Source organism: Elgaria multicarinata, chromosome 2 (assembly GCF_023053635.1).
Source record: "Elgaria multicarinata webbii isolate HBS135686 ecotype San Diego chromosome 2, rElgMul1.1.pri, whole genome shotgun sequence".
Classification (NCBI taxonomy): Eukaryota; Metazoa; Chordata; class Lepidosauria; order Squamata; family Anguidae; genus Elgaria; species Elgaria multicarinata.
In genome coordinates this window covers 40,330,258-40,350,141 of record NC_086172.1, presented here as the reverse complement: position 1 = coordinate 40,350,141, position 19,884 = coordinate 40,330,258, and the positions used below count along the sequence as shown (strand labels likewise).

At 46.1% G+C, this 19,884-nt stretch overlaps 1 protein-coding gene across 2 annotated transcripts in view; it reads left to right on the top strand.

Annotated features, from left to right (window-relative positions):
• Positions 1 to 7,252: 7,252 nt before the first annotated feature.
• The window catches only part of HOXD3 (homeobox D3), a 52,761-nt gene continuing 40,129 nt past the window's right edge, over positions 7,253 to 19,884 (top strand). Inside the window, exon 1 of one of the 2 annotated variants that reach the window (XM_063116348.1) lies at positions 7,253 to 7,421. The gene's annotated coding sequence lies outside the window, so the exon portion shown is untranslated. Of the gene's footprint in view, positions 7,422 to 8,151; positions 8,258 to 19,884 lie in introns of those variants that run through there. The other variant, XM_063116349.1, reaches the window with a different exon arrangement.

Sequence of the window (19,884 nt, the reverse complement as noted above, 5' to 3'; positions counted from 1 at the left end):
TTATTTCTCGTAAAGTAAATTAATTAAGACATTGAATGAAAAAAATGAGGGGTGGTGGTGGTGGAAGGAAATATTTTAATTAAACGTTGATCTTTAATTATTGATAATTGAAATAAAAAATATTCCAATGTAATATTCATGATCGGGTTTTTTCCCTCACCTCTGCCTCTCAGGCAAAACTGTTAATGGCTTCAACCAAACTTCTGGAGCCCAGAGGGATGGTTTGGAAACTTCGCCCAACTGAGTTAGAAACAGTTTTGTTAAGCGAATGGCTGAATAATCAAGGGAGGGTATCATAGAATTCAAGGATATAGTTTCTCTTCTTCCCATCGATAGCTGTAGGATTTTGTCTTTGGCTTTCAGAGAACAGAACCTGGGCACAACCTTAGTGGGCAAAGTCATCTAGGCAACTGCAGTAGAATTCCTTGAATGCCTCTAACCCTACCTTATGGGAGTTGGCTCATCTAATGAAAATAATAACAATAACGTTCAATGACATACTTTGAAAGGCTGATTCAACCTGCCTTGGAAAACCCAATCCTGGAAACATTCACCTGGAAGTGAAATCCTATTGGTTTCGATGTACTTTACTTTCATATTACATGTGTTTCAGATTTGGAGACTGAGGGCCACTTTACAACAGAATCTCTTTTGACTAAGGGTGTCTGTGTGTAAACCTGGGACTAAGGGTGTCTGTGTCTAAACCTGGGACTAAGGATGTCTGGGTCCAAACCTGGGACTAAGGGTGTCTGGGTCCAAACCTGGGACTAAGGGTGTCTGGGTCCAAACCTGGGAATAAGGGTGTCTGGGTCCAAACCTGGGACTAAGGGTGTCTGGGTCCAAACCTGGGACTAAGGGTGTCTGGGTCCAAACCTGGGACTAAGGGTGTTTGTGGGTATGTGCATAATACAGAACAAAGGCAGGATCAGGTCATGAAGGCATCTGATACCCTTATTCCTGATAAAGCATGGACCCGATCCAGGGGAAGTGAATTGCCCTTACATCCAATAGCAAACCCTGCTTACTATTGATTTTCATGGAATGTATGGGTGACATGATTTTCTCTCTGCGGCCACAAATATACTGTAGATGGCTGTAAAAGGGGATTAGACAAATTCGTGGAGGAGAAGACTATAGCTCAGTGTGGTAGAGCACCTGCTTTGCATGCAGAAAATCCCAGGTTAGATCCCCAGCTTCTCCAGGTAGGGTGAGGAAAGAATCCCACCTGAAACCCTTTGATAGCTGCTGCCAGTCAGTGTCAATAGTACTGGGCTAGATGGATGAATGGTCTGACACAATATAAGGCAGCTTCCTATATTCCTAATGGCTACTAGTCCTGATAGCTCTATGCTACCTCCAGTCTCAGAGGCATTATGCCTGTGTACACCAGTTGCTGGGGAACATGGGCAGGAGTGAGTTGTTGCACCTACATCTTGCTTGTTGGGTTTCTCATGAGCAGTTGGTTGGCCACTGTGTGAACAGAATGCTGGACTAGATGGAGCCTTGGTCTGATCTAGCAGGGCTCTTCTTATGTCTTGGGAGTAATGAAGCTACTATGAACACAGTGGGCCTTGCTTCCCAATAATCATGGAAGGACTTGCAAACCCATTAAAATGACTGGGACTTCCATTCCGTCAGGTGTTCAAGATTGTTCACTCTCTCACTCTGCAATAATGGAGCCTCTGTAACCAGGAGCTGTGTATCCCCACTAATACCTTACTAGACAAGCAGCATGTGCTGCCTCTCTCCTGCCTACCCTGCTTGACTGACCACTCTTGGAGACAGAATGCTGGGCTAGTTGGATCCAGCGAGGCAATCCATCTATCCTTCCTACGTGCTAACACACTACCTAATTGACAAAGTGTGAGTGCATGTGTGTAGTTTGGGTTAAAGATAAATTGGAAGTGTAACAAGTAGCCTTCTTTTTCAGTTGCCATTCTAAACTCCAAGGATTTTCCAGAAATGCTATATTTATAAACATTACCATTAGTCATCCTTACTGCTAATACGACTGCTGGGATTTTTAATTATTTTGGCAGCAGTATTTATTTAACTTGTATTTCCCAGGTGGAAGATCTCATTCCCATCTTGGCCAAACTTCACTCAGTTCAAATAAAGCTAGTTATACAACTAGGAAGAATTATTCAGATGAGTAGCACTGCTGTAGATAATAACAATACTCGTACTGGAAGTAGTGGTAGCAGCAACACCATCATATTTCCATACAACAGCCCCGCAAGATAGACCACAACAAGGGGAGTGTCCCCTCAGTAGGGTCGGAGTCTGAGGCTGAGATAGTAGTAGCTTCTCAAAGACCACTGAGTGACTTCATGACCAGATTTGAATGAAATTTGTGATTATGATGGTTTTGAGATTTTGTAGTTCTCACTCTTAATGGCCGTGCTTCTCCAGAATGTAAGCAGCAAACTCTGAAAATCTTTTCGGATGGGCGGAAGTGAAGAACTATGAGAGAATCTGTGTAAATTCATAGCAGTTCAGTAAATTCAAAGTTCATAGCAGCCGTCAATCTTGCAGAGCTATAGGGAATTAATGACTAAGGGCCTTCAGTCAAGGGCTTGTGTCACAGTGCCTAATCCCTGGATTGGGGCCAGTGTGTGCAATCCACTTGTGGTTTATGGGCAAAAGCTTACATTTATTCCAGTAGGGGTTTCGCTCTGCCTACATTTTTCTGGGGTCTATGACTTTGCTAGTATTATTTTTTTGTTAAGGATGAAGTAGAAAACGGAGATTTTATATAGGTGAGAATTCAACAGAGAATTGAAAACATAGTACAGAGCGATAGAAAAATAAATCCAAATCATCATGGGGTAGTTGTTCCCAATAACAGGTGAAATCCTGTTATTGCTAGCTTGTACACCTACGTGAACCAACCACTTAGTTTTATTTTATTCTCTGTACATTTTTTTCCTGCAAAAAAGCACACGGGTGTGCACATGTTGCAGGTGTCAAAAAATGAGGAGGAATTATCTTTTTCAATTTTTAGGCAATCCTTCCAGCAATCAATTCTATTAAATCACATTCACCTCAATGGGATTTATAAAACAGCCTGACCCAAAACTGGCTTGCAGCCTTTTGCTTAATGCAGGAATGGATATCTCCACATTAAACTACAAGGAAACTGCCAGAATTATCTCGGAAATTTTAAAGACCTGGCTCATCTCATGCTGATCATGAAAAACGAAAGAAGAAAAAGAAAAAAGTAACTTCCCCATCAAGGCTCCAGGATGACTGTTTTGCTGGAAACAATAGCCTTCAAATACTGTTGATGTTCACATACACACACGCATTCCAGGGGAACTGTGTAAGAAAATCGCCCAGGCATTGAGGACACACGCCAACAAAAAATGAGTCTAAAACGGCATTCCTATACCCACTTACCTGGGACTTGAATGCCATGGGCCTGACTCCTGAGTAGACACGCATAGAATTGTACTGTAAATGACTTCACCCCTTTGAAATCAATGGCATTTGGGGGGGGGTAGGGCTATTTCCTATTCCATTGTTTACCATGAGAGAAAGTCTCCGTGTATCTTTTTGCGGGGTGGTGCCCAGAGTGGGCAGAAGCCCACGCGCGAAAGGCCAAGACGAGTGCAACCTCTTGGCACGCACGCACCTGCACACACACACAGCGTTATGTATTGTCCTTTGTCCTTTCTCTTCCGACTCATGTGCTCCACTTAGGTGTCTTTTATCACTGGGAAGCATTGCTACTCTCACTGTGCCCCGCCTGGCTAAAATTAAGTCCCTTTCGGTCCTATGGATTTCAATGGGGAGGTAAACCAGTAGCACTCAGAAGTGCTGAGTCCTGCCCATTGTTATCATTCATTGCCAGCCCTGGCACAGTGGTGTATTGTTTGATCCTATCAAACCCCTTGAAGCAAACTGAAGGGCCGCCCTGTTCTAAACAGGACGTGGACTGAGGAGCAGAACAAACCTTTAGTAAGGAGATTATACCCGGTCGAAGTCTGTTCTCATTTAACCAGAATTAAATCTGCAGGAACTCTTCCAAATCAATCCCCCCCCCACTTTTTTTTGTATTTTGCTTTTAAAACAACACTCTGGTCGAATTCTTTTCTTGACACAGGTATATTTCATACGATAGCTTAGGAAACAGCAGGATAATATCTCAGCAACACGTATAATCGTCGAGGGTCTTTTTCGAATAATTCCCCGCCCCCCGCCTGCCCTCACCCCAGTCCAAAACACATCCCGGTGCCAGTGCCGTAGTGGGCTGGGACTTCGTTCGCGTTGTAGGCGAGGGACTGCGGCAAAAAGCGTGAAGCAAACAATTTGGTGCATGAATTTGCATAAATGCGGCAAAAAAGCGTCGCAGTGGTCCGCGTGTGATTAGTTCTGCGGATCTAAGGCAAGCGAATCTCCGGAGCCCATATAAGGAAGGGCTTGTGATCCTCCCCACCCGCCCCGCTCCTCCCCACGTAAAGATATCTAAACCCTTTCAATCTCTTTACAAATAATGGATAAAACCCCTTCTCCATGAAAGGCAAATCTTAGTTGATTTACAGTGCCAGCCTAGCTATGTACTTCTGTTGAAAAGTAAGCCCCATTGAGTTCAGTGGAACTGACTCCCAGGTAAGTGTGTATGTATAGGACTGCAGTCTTCAGGCGATTGCAAGCCTCTTACTAGCGGAGGGAGAGGCCATTTTGGAGCGTCTCTCAGACCAGTTCCAACTATGAAAGAGAGAGAATGACCCCGGTATTCACGAATCCTAATTCGAAAACGGAGTCAAAACGTCTAAAGATATAGAATTTGCCTTTGGAGGAAGGAAGTCCATATGTTTTGCTCACACGCGTTCTCCTTAAGAAAGGTATAAGCCCAAGTTAGTGACAGAGTCACCCACAAATCGTTGGTCGTCCTGGATAGTGAGTCTAATTAATGCCATCAAAGGTAACGCCGCCTAGAAGCTCCTGGTTTTGTTGATGTCTAAGGAAGCGGCCATTTTGGTAAGGGGACGAAATTCTGCTTGCGGTTGTTTGGTCTACATTCCTGTAAGGCAACGAACCGGAATTATAGACATTTAAACCGATCCCAATCACATTACTGAATTGAAAATAAACCCCAAGCGAGTCTGAACCTGTCAGAACCCCTCGCTTTAAATACAAAAAGCACTTACAGACTAATCCCACAATATGGCCCAGAAATATCCAATTCATGATTTTTAATGGCGACTGCTAGTTTACAGAGGAAGGCAGCAAAAAACAGGCAAAGGAGATTTTGCTCGCTTACTTTCCTGGATCTAGGAGCAAGTAAAAACATGAGTGGATCCTTCTATCCATCCCATCTTAATATCTTCCTTGGGAGAAAGTGCCATCGGTTTCAATCGCACTTTAACCTCCAAATATTGTAATTGGGTTCAAATAGCTGCCTGGGGTCGGTCGGTCGGTCTGTCTGTCTGTCTGTCTGTCTGTCTGTCTTTCTTTCTTTCTTTCTTTCTTTCTTTCTTTCTTTCTTTCTTTCTTTTGCTTGTTTATTTGTTTTGTTATGTTGCACAGAAAACCAAGGGCCAACTGTAAAATGTCAACAAATGTCCACGGCGTGATCTTACACAGGTTTACTTAGCTGCAAGTCAGCGAGACTTACTTCTCCAGAAGAAATGGTAGGGCTGTGTAAACAGATGAATAAAGCGGAATAATGTGCCGGGGTGCCTGTCTGGGTGCCTGTCTGTGGGTTGAGGCTTGACAGGCCTCAAGTTAAAAGTTCGGGGAAAGTCAGTTCTAACTTTTGAGATGACGTTGGGTCTCCCCCACCCCCTCCCCCGCCCTTTGCAGTAGTAGATCCAGTTCAGCGCACGGTTACGTCTTTGGAGCGCAGAATTCCCGGCGCGTTCTCGAACGCTCCAAATCGATGGTCGCGCAGCCAAGGAGGGCCTTCGTTTGTTCCTGCTCAGATCCCATCTGCAGGGCCAGAAGATCTTCGAGGAGGCCTTTTCCTGCAACGAGGAAGAGACACCCATAAAGCTGACGGGTTTTATTTGCGCCTCCATACGGAGTCAGGGAACAACACCGTGAAATGTACATTCGAACAGAACGACCAGAAACAGCCAGTCCCCGAAATCGTGTCATGCATGGGGAGCCTTCACGAGCTGCCTCTGCCTTTGCAAAGGAAGCTAGATGCGAGATTCGTGGAGGTTTTTATTTTTAATGGAACCGTCTTCTCCCCGCCCTCCATCTGGAAAACTAGGCAAAGGCGGTCAGAATGAAGCAGGCTAAAATTTTAACTCGGGTGGCCAGGAAGCCATGGGAAAAAGAGGGAGAGGTGGCCAGGGGGGTTATCCTGCTCATCCTTTTGTTCTACTCCAAATAGCTTACACACTTCGGGTAGGTTTTGCGCACCAACGAACAGGGGACTCAGGCCTCTCCGTGTTTGGGCTGGGCTGGGGGATAACTGCACAGAAGAATCGAATGAGGATACACTGTCTCCTCTGCAGTGTTTTTGCCCCCCCCCACTTCGTCGCCTCTCTAGGAATGTCTCCCCTGGGGATATTTATGTATTTATTTATTTATTTATTTACTTTAACCGCGCCATTCGGCAGAACTCAACAGAATACCGCAGCTCAGGCCGAGGCAAAGGAAACGTAGTGGTGATGGTGTAGCTGGTGGTGTGGAAAGTGAAATGGGGGGGGTGGACAGAGAGGGAGAGCGAGCGAGCGAGAGAGAGAAGTGAAACAAACGGGGGAGGGGCAATGCGTTTGTATCGGTCTGTGTAAAAAAAAATCCGCAAGGAATTGCAGTAAATTCCTTTTTGTTTGAAGAAAATTTACAACTCGGTAATAGACCTTTTACGACCTATTTGGGCACGTCATTGGCTGCGCCTAGTCATGTGCCAGCGCTGATGGCTCGCACGGCCTCCCCACCGCCCCCCAATCTTTTCCCTGCCTGATTTCCCTGGCGAATCCCCCCCACACACCGCATTCTGACTTTCCCAGAGCCTCAGACCTTCTTTTCCTAACCTTTGTCTCCGATGAGCTGCATTACGCTCGCTATGATGTGTGGGTACCGATCCAGTCGAGTCCACAGCTCTTGAAAACAACACGCACTCACACACTCACACACATACGCACACACACGCGCTCGCCTCCGCTGCCTTGTCAGTTTCCAGCCGTAACGGAGGCGCGGAGGAGGAGGAGGAGGAGGAGGAGGATGGGCGGGGAGGTGAGGAGGAGGAGGAGGAGGAGGAGGAGGGGGGGCAGAGCTTCCTTGTCTTTGCCAGCGAGGCAGCTTGTTTATCTATCTAGCCAGCTCCAGTTCCTCCAAGCCCTACCTGCCCCGTCGCCTTTTGCTTTTCTTATTGCCACGGGGCTCGGATTGCCACCGAAGGCGACTCGCAATGGATTACCGGGATGCGCCTGGCCGCCTCACCCTTCCACCGAGGCAACGAACGGGTAAGGCGTTTCCTTCCATTTCTTCTTCTTCTTTTATTATTATTATCACCATTATTATTATTATTATTATTATTATCATCATCATCATCATCATCATCATCACCATTCCCCACTCGCCTTCCTGGCTGCAGGGGCTTCTCTTTCGCCTAGGCGCCGGAGGCAGCACTCCAGAAGTCATAAAAGAAAGTGGTGGGGGCGGGAGGGGGAGAGGAAGACGCTCAGGCTTGGGCAAGAGCAAGGCGCAGCGCAACGCGGGTGGCGGGGTGGCGGGGAGAGGTTCTGCGCAGCTCCCGGGCCACCTGTCCGGCTGCTCTGCCATTCAGAGGGGCTACTTTGCCGAAGGGCTTTGACTTTGGCGCTTGGCGATTTCAAGGCTCTAAGGACTGGGAGGCAAGAGAGGCATCGAAGAAACCCAAGCGTCCTCTCCTCCTCCTCCTGAGACAGAATAGCCCACACGAAGCAAAACACCCGCAGAATTATCTGAGCGGAGATGTCACTCCGCTTCTAGCGGGGCTCCCTCCCACCCACCCCTGTTTTATCCTCGTCGTGGCATTCCACCCGCATGCCACTAATTGCCAACAGGTGGCTTCGCCTCCCTCATCCGGGCCATTCATAATGAGCCGGGCAGGGCACTGTTGCGGCCAGGTTTGCTGTAGGGAGCGCCCGTGGGGTCTACGCGGGGGGAATCCAAACCACCCCTTGGCAAGCTAAGGCGCAGGAACGCGATCGAGGAGCTGGGTAGCCGTTCCCTTTCCGTCTGGCTAAACACGCCGAGATGTCTGCACAGACCGAGCCTGCTTTGAATTTTCGCTGCCAGGCGGAGAGAGAGACCAAAGGTTTGCAGGGATCAAAGCAGACGGGTCTCGTTAAACCTCTCCTTTTGGGGATGGGGATGAGGGTGGGGGTGGGGGTGGGTGGGACGCTTGGCTTGGCTTGTATAATTCTCTCCGATCGTGAACCGTTTCCGGGATGCCCTGTGTGATTCCTCGCCAGTTTTTCCGTGTGACAGATTTTATTTTACTTTATTATTATTCTTTAACAGGGCGATTAAAATATTGTGTAGATTGTTATAACGAGCAGACGCATGTGGACGTGTTCCGGTGGTGGTCGCTAATGCGTGTGCCATCTAAACAGACGCCAATATGGCTGCAATGAGGCAGGCATTGATTCTCTGATAGCAATGCAGCTGCTTCTGGCGTAAATTCTCTGTAGGTTACTAGTTGTGATACATCGGACTACTGCTCAGGCTTTTAAAAAAACCAAAATCAACGTGTTATAAAGGTGATGCCTGATTGAATGAAATGGAGATTGTCTATCTATCTATCGCCTGAGTGTGTGGGGGTAATTTGAGGACCCAACGTGTTTATTTTAATGGCAAAAATTTTGGGGAGAGAAAAATGAACATTCTTCCTTTCAGCTTCCTGCTATGTATGCATGAGTAAATTATCTCAGTGAGGCTTACCCTTAAGCATGCTTAAGATGGCAGACTGTACTATATTAAATTTGCCCCCAAAATCTTTTGCAGTCCCTTAGCTTTAGCAGTCTTCATTTCTTGAAATTTAAAACATGACTCTGCATATTCTCCGTAGTAAACAAAACAAAACAAAAAATCATTCAAAAGAAAACTAATTACCTGTTACCAGAAGGTCTGTTATTTTGCTATCTCACTGAAAACGGATTTGCATGATGTGGTAGATAACACAGTCGATGTTGTTTCTGTACCCATTTTGTGTGCTTATTCCTATATAAGATATTATAAATTATGAAGTGATTAAAGAGGTTAATGGATATAGGATTATGTTTCTATCTTGTTAGTACATTCACACGTTATGTTGAAAATGAGTAGATACTTCATTTTGTCTGTTTCATGAGGTGTAAGTCATCGTATAATCGTTTGAACCTCACTTTTTATATTTTTTCAGTCATCTCTACAGAATACATGTTTTTCTTAATTATAAACGACCAGTATAGATAGGAGAGTTAAAAGAAACCATTACAAGATTGTATGACTACGGTTTAATGGCTACAGTTCATAGCAGAAAGTCACAAAGCATTCCAAACAAAAAATATTCATATTACTAAAGTCCGCCCACTTTTTCCTCTATTCAATTGCATCTCCCCTCCCCCAAAACTGTAGCCATTGTACTGTATTTATTATAGCTAAGGTGGATGAACATTTCAGACTGTAGATAGGTGTGATTGCAAAATGTTACTTTTCACACCTGTTTTGTAATAGGGTTTATTCAACTGCAGGTCCATCCCAGTCCATATCCCAATTAAGATAAAGTACTCAGATTTAAAGATGCAGTTTAAAATAAAAATAAAAATAAAAATCCCCTATACACATCTAATTGACTGAAGCAGAATATATTCAACTTATTAGGCTTAAGTGGGTAGAGGAATGGATTTTAAACCCCCTGTGCCTAGAATCCTGTTTCTAAATACGTTCCATTCGTTAGAAGAATGTTCCATTCATTTCAAGACAATATCTTTCCACTTTAGACTGCAGTTATAGGCACACCTATCATTTGGCCATCTGGCCAGTGTTCAGTAGGTAGTAAGTACCACCAGTTCAACGATAGCAAGCTTTCAAGCTCCAGAAACCCACTGAATTTGCGGGAGGGTTTGAGTTCAGAGTGCTGCCAAAACTCATTTCATTATTTATTTATTTATTTATTTATTTAAAAAAGAGGATTCATAAAATTCACACATCAGCTCGAGCCCCTTAGGACCACGTTTTATTCACCAAGTAAGGGAAATGTTCCCAAGGAACAACGGGGAGAATTTAAATCACCCCTCCTTTAAAATGGAAAACAAGGCAACAGTTTGTATAAGGCAAACAAACCCAACATTTGGGGGGTAATTTCGCTGGTGGAGAACCACAAATTCATGTGCTGATCATGCGTTCTGCTGACTATTTGCATGTAACGGGGATAACACTCAACGCATATATTTTGCACTCTGGTATTTTTTTGAAAAAGAAGTCCACTCTGTTTATTATTTAACCAGTGTGTGTGTGTGTGTGTGAATGTTTTCCAGTGAAATATATTTCTCATGGGCTGCTTTATGAGATCCTGGAGCTGGGGGTGGGAGAGAGAAACCGAACAAAGACAGTATTTCACTCCTTGTTTGGCAGGCAGCTGTTAAAGGTATTTACAGCTCTGCTGCATTGCGGCACTGAATGCTCTTACTGCCAGTGTTGGAGCTAAAAACAGGAAGTGAAGGGGGAAAAGGAATCGCCATAAACGTTTCGTTTGGCCGAGGGGTAGAGCTTCAAGACACTGCAGCACGTCAGCCTAGAGATAAGAGATAAGATCTAATTAAGACACCTCGCCCCAGAGTCACTTCTGAAAACGTGCCTGTCTCTAGCAAGGAACTATCATGAAATAGCTAGTTTAATTGGCTGCATGAGGGCGCGGGGGGGGGTGTCTTCCTGCTCCAAGCCTTCCAAATAGGAAGCAACACAGGCAGCCTCCAAGAAACACGCGTGAGTTGCAGGAGAAGCCTTTACCTCCTTGGAGCAACAGGGGTTTCTTTCAGGTCCCACGGGGGAAAGGGGAGAGTAGGTTACGGTGGAAAGAAGAAGAGGTGCGTCAGGCATTTAGGAGATGGGGAAACGCTGCATTGTTTCAGAGCCCTTTGTGATGAAATCTCGTTTAACTTGGTTGTCCCACCATTTTCTCTTGTTTCGAGTGCAGGATGGATCAAAAAATCAAGGAGCGGGTAGGTGGGTGAGCTGGGTTTAACTTCTTGGATGGTCAGTAAATCTGCCCAGCAAGCTGACCAAAATCACACTTTGGGAATGAATCAGCCTAACTTTGATAAATAATAATAATAATAATAATAATAATAATAATTTTTAGGCCAGTCCATTTCGAAGCATCAGAATGGGATCCTGGCACTGGTGGTGATGAGATTTATTTATTTATTTATTTATTACATTTTTATACCGCCCAATAGCTGAAGCTCTCTGGGTGGGTCACAAAGACCTTCTGCAGTCCTTTTTTTGGTTTTTGAAACCCCTGTCAATGAGATTTCCCGGCTTGCAGGTGGGTCTCACACAGCTGCAGCAGCAGCCCCTGACCAACCTAGAGTTAGGCCTGGCTTAACGTGAATGGCACTGGATTATGACCATTAGCTAGGAGTAGTGACTATTTCCTGCCCGTTGGTGTGGGATTCTTTGTTATTTGGTGTATCAGCCCTTTGACTCTCTATCAGACCCTATTAAAGATTAATCTGCCCCGTTGCTCTTCTCTGGCTCTTGAAATGGCCTTCCTTCGCTCTGAGCAGAACGGAACAGACAACTGACTGGTTGCTGGAGTAATACCATTGAAGGCAATGGCTCTACTCAGGATGCCAGAATGTGGTGGCGCGCCTTGACTGGCTTTAGAGGCCCGTTTTGCTCCTGGAACGACGCCCGCGTTTCCTGCCTTCCTGTTTGCTCAGATTCCTCCTTTTATTGTGTCCCTTTGCAGTCCTGTGTTGGACGCAGCGTGGCCACCGAGACCGCAGCAAGCGCAGTCCTACATGCCTACCTTTAGTTCCCCTCCTTGTCGTCCCTTAAACAATCGTAGTTGCATTTTCTGAGAACGTGAGCCGGGCCATTCGGGTATCAAGGAACAAAACACAGTACAGCAATGAGTTTCCTGCTCAACACTCTGCTGAAGCAAACCTATTCAAAGGAGAAGCAGGCATGTCTTTTAGTGAACCGAGTCCCCTCCTTAAATAGTATTATTTCACATTATGTGTATGTACTTTTTACCTAAAAGGAAGGGCGGGAGCGGGAGCGGGAGAGAGATCCGTTGAATCTTAAGGCTGCCGTCCTGCACACAGACACATATAACTGGGCTTAGGGTGGAAGGTTGTGTGTGTGTTTTTTACTCTGAAGTGACAGTCTAATAGAATCAAGCTTCTGAACACACTGATTTCTCCAGGACAGCCTTCACCAACCTGGTTCGCCCTAGATGGCATGAGGGGGCATAATTCCCATCATCCCTAGCGATTGGTAGTACCGTCTGGGGTTGATGGGAGCTGCAGTCCAAAGCAGTCGGGTGGTAGGGAAAGGCGGTCTAAGAATCCCTAGATTCGAGCGCGAATTCATCCTACTTACTTCCCAGGTGGGATTCCCTCCTGTCTCTAACAATCGCCCATTTCCTTTCGTCTCCCCTACCCCGCCAATCCCGTTATATCTGATTTGGGAACCTGTCGCAAGGAGACCTCCCCCGCCACCCGCCCACTCCTGACTCACTTTGTTGTCTGGCCACTTGTCCAGAAGAAGGCGCTATAGGACAAGCCTCGCAGCGCTGGTGTCTTAAGACCCTGCCCTCAGCCACACAGCGAGATCTTTAACAGTGCAGGGACCCACCGTCTTTAAGAACTGCAGAGCCTTCCTTTCAAGGACATTGGAAGCCTGTCTTTCTCCCTCTTAACTTTTCAGCTAGTTCCAAGAAGAAATGGACACGAAACCTTAGATCTGTGGACTAGAGCATGTCCTTCTCGCCCACCCCAGCAAGGGTCACAAGAGATCAAAATAGGGGAATTTTGGAAGAGGGCCCCTCTATCTGGTCAGAGTAGGTACATGCTTAAACTACCACTTTAAAACAATTAGAAACCTGGGAATCCTGGGAACTGTAGTTCCATGAGCGTCCAGGACTTCCCTAAAGTTCTCAAAGAACTACAGTACCCACATTTCTTTTGGTGGCAGGGGAGAAGCCTAAGTAGATGAAACTAATTCCAAACCATTCTGTTTCTTAGCTCTGACCTAGAGAGAGTTACTGCGGCTGCAATCCTGTACACACTGAGCGGGGAATGTTGCATATTGAATTCTAAAAGTAAAGATACCCATGGTGGCCTATGGGGGGTTGGGGGGGATTCAAAACCCACAATTGGGCAATAGCTTTATTAGGATCAGCCAGAATTCTACAAAAATGTGCAAACTTTCAAATTCTCCAAAACTCTTGCTCAGGCCAGGCGAGACTTTTGGTACCATCTGTCCCAGCCTTCCGCAATATCTGGTGCCTTCCAGATGTTTTGACCTACACTTCCCAGCATTCCTGATCACTGGCCACCCTGACTAGGGCTGATGGAAGTTGACGTTCAAAACACCTGGAGGGCGCCAGTTTGGGGGAAGCTGATCTAGCCTGACGAAGCGTTCTGGAGAAATTGAATGCTTGCCCACTTTTCTAGAATTCTGGCTGGACCTAATAAAGCTATTGGCCAGCTGTGGATTTTGGATTACCGAACTCTGTGGGATTTACTTCTGAGTACACTTGCTGAGGGTTGCGCTGCAAGTCCCATTGAAGTCAATGGAATTCACTTTGGAGAAAACATGAATGAGATGCAGCTGCAAGGTTGCAATCTCATGTAGCCTGCTTTGGGAGCAAATCCCAACTGAAGTCAGCAGAACTCCTCCTCCACATGTCTCTGGCCTGAGATGGTAATGTAGACCTGCCGAGGTTGTCCTATTGAGGTCAGTCAGGAACTGCCAAGCCTTGGTGAACTTCACAGCCTGATCCTTGAATGGAAAACCCATAGAATTCAGTGGGAATCGCCATGCAGCTACGTCTCTGACTGCCACACAGCTGCAGCTGCTGCTGCTGCTCCACCCACCTGCCTGTGGCTGTAGGGCAGGCAGACCTCGGTAGACCAGACGGAGGGTGTGTTACAGCTACCCATAAAGCTCACTGTCGAAATGGCCCCTAATCCCACGCTCCGCCCAGGGTCTCCCACAGACCGGTGCCCAGCGAGTCCAGCCACCTCCCTCCTCAAGTGCAGCCGGTTTATGAGGCTGTATAGACGGCCTTTTGTGCCGTGGTAAACAAGTGGTCACAGCTAGTTACTCCACCGGATCATAACCTGTCTGGGGCTTTGATGTTGTTCTGCTCCTGCTTCCTTTGCTTTCTCTTTGATGTCTGTCGGCCCCCGAAATGGCAGCCATTCCTCTCAAAAGTCCTTTTTTCCATTGGCTTGTAGTCTCCCCGAAAGGAGGTGATAAAAACAAATTGCCCGCCTGGCCTTTCTTTTCCGTCTGCTGCCCCACCCGAACCCCATTCACTGGACTCTTTCGAGGTTCACCTTCCACAGTCATGATACAAGTCCTTGTCCTCGCGTGACCTTCTGTGCCACACAACCATCCTGTCCTTTCTCTTCCTGTGCCTCCCTTTTGCTTAAGCAAGTACCATTTGTGCGCGCAACGGAGAGGTCGCTGTCCAGCCTCTTCGTCTCCATCCCTCTCCACGCCTGGGTCCGAGCACCTGACTTCAAGCGTCTGCCTAACCACGCTTCCTGCCACTACTTGCTTTACTGTCAGTTTCATTTTTAGCCAGTTCTCTGAGATGGTCAGGCATCACTATATTTCTGAAACCTCCAAGCTTAGAATTAACATACCTCTGAGTACCAGCTGCTGGGGAAGTTCCTATAAGACAGTCTCCCTCTCCCACCCCGACCTGGTGCCCTCCAAATGTGTTGGACTAAAACTACCAACTTTTCCAGCCAGTACTGGAGGCTGGTGCCTCTGATTTTGGTGGGACTGTGAATCCATTCTGGGTTTCAGTCAGAATCAGCCAGAACTCTAAAGGAGCTATCCAAAGTGCTGAACCCAGGCCCAAATTTGATTCAGCACCTTGGATAGCTCCTTTAGAGTTCTGACTGGTTCTGCCTGAAACCTAGAATGGATTTCCAGCCCCACCGAAGTCAGAGCCACCAGCCTCCACTGCTGGTCAGATGACCGTGCTGGCTGAAGATGATAGGAGTTATAGTTCAAGAACACACCTGGAAAGCACCAGATTGAGGAAGACTGCTGGAACATAGGAAGGGCATCACTCTCATGCCCAGATGGTTAGTTTTTAAAGCCTAGAGTGTTAGTCCTACTTAGAGTAAACTTATTAAAATGAATGGGGCTAACATTGGTCTGTTGGAGTCAGAATGCTGGACTTGATAGACCATAGTCTAGCCTTCCCCGTCCTAGTGCACTCCAGATGCTTTGGACTTCAATTCCTATCAGTTTCAGATAGTGTTGATAGTGGTCAGGAATGCTGGGTATTGTAGTCCAAACAGATGGCGAGCACGAGGCTGGGGAAGGCTGCCTTAGTCTAATTCAGCAAGCAGTTCGATTTGTTCTCATAAAGTGGTCTTGGTCGCCAAAAACGCCCATCAGGAGCTGAATCGTTAGGATCCAGATTCCAAAAGAAATGCCAGTTTTGATGAGAAACACAAAATGGAACAATCCGAGCAAATGTATGCTAATCAAACAAGATAAGTTTGGGAGCTACACCAAAATCTTCTCGCTAGCTCTTGAAACGAGGAAGAGGTTTGTGCAGTTCAAAACCTGCCTAGTGTTTCCCGACAGAACTTCGTCCACTAGAAAAACCGACTTAGGTATGACCTACATTCTGCTACAGAACCGTGTCCGATCAATCCTGCACCTTTCGTCAGAGGTGAATGATCTCGCTGGAGCTTATTTCCAAGGAATGGCAGTCGTGGGGGGCGTTCCTCAGAAGTAAGCCCCAATGAGTTCCATGGGATTTACCTCCTAATAATTGTGATTAGGATTGGGGCCTTAGTCTCTCGTGTCGATATGGATGAAATTAAATGATGTAGTTTAAAGTAGGGGGTAAAAGAACTCTGTGTTGAAAGGGGGGAAATGCAATGCCGCAGAGGAAATCTAAATAAAAGAAATTAGCCAGATTCAGTAAGACTCTCTCTCCCCCAATTCCAATTCAATAGTAGCAGTTGTGCATGGGGAACACCAGATTTCCAGAATGTACATTTGGGGTCTGGGGTTTCTCCTCAGGCTGGAATCCAGAAGCATCGATGCCCAGAAGCATTTTTTACTGAGAACCATTGAGCTTATTTTCAGCTAAATGTCTATATCAACCTTCCTCATGCTGGTGCTCATCAAATGTTTTGCAAAACTATTTCCACCAAGTCTAACCATTGGCCATGCTGGCTAGAGCTGATTGGAGTTGTAGTCCAACAGCATTTGGAGGGCATCCTTGCTGACACACTTCCTACTTCTTAGCTTTGAATCTCGTTTGCATTTACCCCAAGAGTTTGATTTTTGGCTTGATCTTCCTTTTCGAGGGTTTCACTTTTGTTCTGCTCCTTTGCAAGGAAGCGGAATCAAAGCGCAGCTCCTCTGCACGTGCCTTCTCAGCCACCGGGCCTTTTTAACGCCCTTCATAGTGCAGAATCCGCTTTGAACCGAACCATTTTTCAAAAGCTCTGATTTTTCACCTGAGAATTCTCTGCATTTCCTCTCTGCTGATGTATCCTTGACCACATTAATGAAAGGCCCACGTCATCTCCTCCTACAGCTCATTTGCCTTATTTCCTCCTTTTGTGGTTTCGGAGCATTAAACCTCTTGCCAATTTCCACTGGAGGCATTTATCTTGAATTGTGGGGCTTAATGCAAAAGAGCTGAACTGACTTCTTATACACCACTTATCATTTTGAGAAATACCCCAGTAATTTGTGCTGGCATTTTGGTCACGACCTAGTATGAGTTTATTTTGATTTGGTACGAACCATGTACAGAAAAACAAAAACGGGTTCCTAATGCCTTTCTTTCTGCCTCTCAAAGGAAGCTTCCGAAATGGATCTCAAAGTTCTCTGCGTACCTACAAGCGGTCCCTTCTTTTAATCTGCATCACTTAGTTTTAATTTGCATTTCTTACTTACTGGCTAGATTTATATTCCCTTTCCTCCAAAGAGCTCAATGCTGCGTACATGGTTCTCTCCTCCCACCCCGCTCAGTTTTAGCCTCACAACAACCCTGCGGCTCAGAGATTGTGACTGGCTCAGGTTCACCAAGTGAGTGAAAATAAGGATTTGAACCTGGGATCTCCCACTATACTACTGTCTCTTCTGTGAAAAATCATCCTTCCTGACCCCCAGGATGTTACCTTTGGTGACCACTGGGTTAATGGCTTGTCACTTCCCCAGTTGTAGGCCCCCAGCTTTTTATTTTACTTTTAACAAAAAGGCTGATAAAAAGCAACATTTTAGTGGCTTCTTCAAGAAAACAGAGACACAACTAGCAGCTGATCTATATTCACCAAACATTGCCATGCAGGGTTTCATTTGATGCAAAATAGTGCTGACCCCTGGAACTTCTTTGGTGTGCCAAGGCCCAGAATCAAGAAAATGGAGAGACTTGATTGTCTCTAAACATGTACAAAGTGCCTTTTCTTCATTGCTAGATAACACGTTCCCAGTGGGCATCTGAGATCAGGAGGAAGTGATTGTAGTCAAAAGTCAGCAAATCCTAATTTACTTTATTACTAATGTAAAGCCTGTGTTGCCATGGGCCCTAGCAGTCCTGTTCCTTTCCTGCTTTTTTGTTCATGAATAATGCAAATGTTGCCCATACATAATAAATCCCCTTGAAATTTGCATGCACCATAGCTCTGCCCCCTCTCTCACACACCCCAATTAGTCACTTTTGTCACCTTCCCCCTCCCCACTGGTGGTGCCCGCCTTCACACCAAACCAATTGGCTGAACAGGACTGTCTGTCACCCCACTGGTGGAGGGGCTGCCCTGCTTGTTTGGTGCAAAGGAAATCAATTAATATTAAAGCTTGCGCTTTGAACTTTTTTGAACTTTCACAATTTTCTGCTTGTCTGCACTGCTCAAGCTTCAGTTTAAAACAAAAATGAGCAAAACCAGTCTGGTAGATCTCAAGCAATAAGACTTACACTACTGTATTCTTATATTCTTTGGATATTATGCATCTTGATTTTTAGCCAGCCTAATGCCTTGGGCCAGCCTTAAATTAAAGCATTCTACTACATCTTATATGAAAAGTGTATGAAGGTGAGATATTCACCTTGTGCAAAAGCTAGAGACAGGCAAGCAATTTGCCTCTTAAAGCACTGGGAGGATATGCTAGATGGTGCATTGTACTGGTTCTGTGTCACAAAGCACTGGTGGCAAACTTTCTGGGCTGTGCAATTTCAAAGACTGCATGATAAAACGCTCCTTCCTACAAACAAAATTCTCTGCCTTAAAACAAAGCAAAACACCTAGATGTCATAGAGAAGGGCCATAGATTAGCCATTTAAATCCATATATGCAAGATTTTTAACAATTTATTTTGGCTGGAGGAGGAGCATTCAATCATGTGACCTGGTCCTAATCTACACCAGCCAGTTATCCCGGGGTCGGCTCAAGATCATCCCTGTGCATCCAAATGACAGGTGATCCTGGGGTCAAGCAGGGATGAGCTCTCAGTTGTCCCGGGATAACTAGGACTGGGTTTTTCCCGCAGTCCTGGGACAACCCTGAGGTATGTGGGTGATGTGGTGCTCCGTAGGTGATGTGGTGTTCATTCCTGGTGTTGTCCTGCCTCCCTGCAAATAGTGGGGCTCCCCAAATGGGCACAGAGTTCCGCAGGGACTTTTGCCACCCCTGGGATGGCTCTTGGTGGGTTTTCAGTGCCAAATTTCCAGGTTTGTTTGTTTTTAAAAATAAGCTTACTTTTGGTGCAGGATCATGCCCATGCAATTGTGCAATGTCTGCTTCTTCAAAAAGAACCAAAACAAAATGCCACACCGGAATGTCCCTCTTCACTTCTGGGATGACATGCTGGTGTTTAGACCCTGGGGAACGATCCCGGAAGCTGGAATGCCTGAGATCTTTCCCCCACCCATCGTGGAAGGCATGCAGGTGTAGATTAGGCCTTGAACTACGAAGTGGTACCTTGGTGAGAACTAGGCCAATAAGGCAGGAGCCAAGCCCCTCTCTTAAGTCTACTAGCCTGGGCAGTTTATATGCCTGCTGAGAACAGCCATTCCCAATCTGGTGCCCACAAAACGTTTTGGGCTACAACTAGTGGAGGCTGGTGGCTCCGATTTTGGTGGGGCTGTGATTCCATTATGGATTTCAGTCAGAACCAGCCAGAACTCTAGAAGAGCTATCCAAGGTGTTGAACAATTTCAGGAAGAGGGCCCAACACCTTGGATGGCCCCTTTAGAGTTCTGGCTGATTCTGACTGAAACCCAAAATGTAACCACAGCCCTACTGAAATCAGACCCACCAGCCTCCACTGGTCTCAGCTCCCAGGATTCCCATGTTGGCTGGGGCTGAGACCAAAATTTCTGGAGAGCTCCACATTGGGGAAAGCTGGCTTAGGTCTCGGATGTCATTGAACCTGGGGACCACTGCAGAGAGACCTCTGGTAGGATTTTTTTTTCCTGAGCTGAAAGACCTTTGCCAAGGGATTGCTACACATTTAGATTCATCACCAAATGAGGATTCAGAAGGCTCCTTCTCTGCAGAACACCCATCCCCAACACAGTGCCTTCTAGATGTTTTGGACAGCAACACCCATCATCCCTGGCTATTGACCATGCTGTCTGGGGCTAATGGGAGTTGTAGTCTGAAACATCTGAAGAGTACTATGTTGGGGAAGACTGCTTTAGAATATATTCAAAGGAAAGGACTGTCTGACTTGACCCATTCA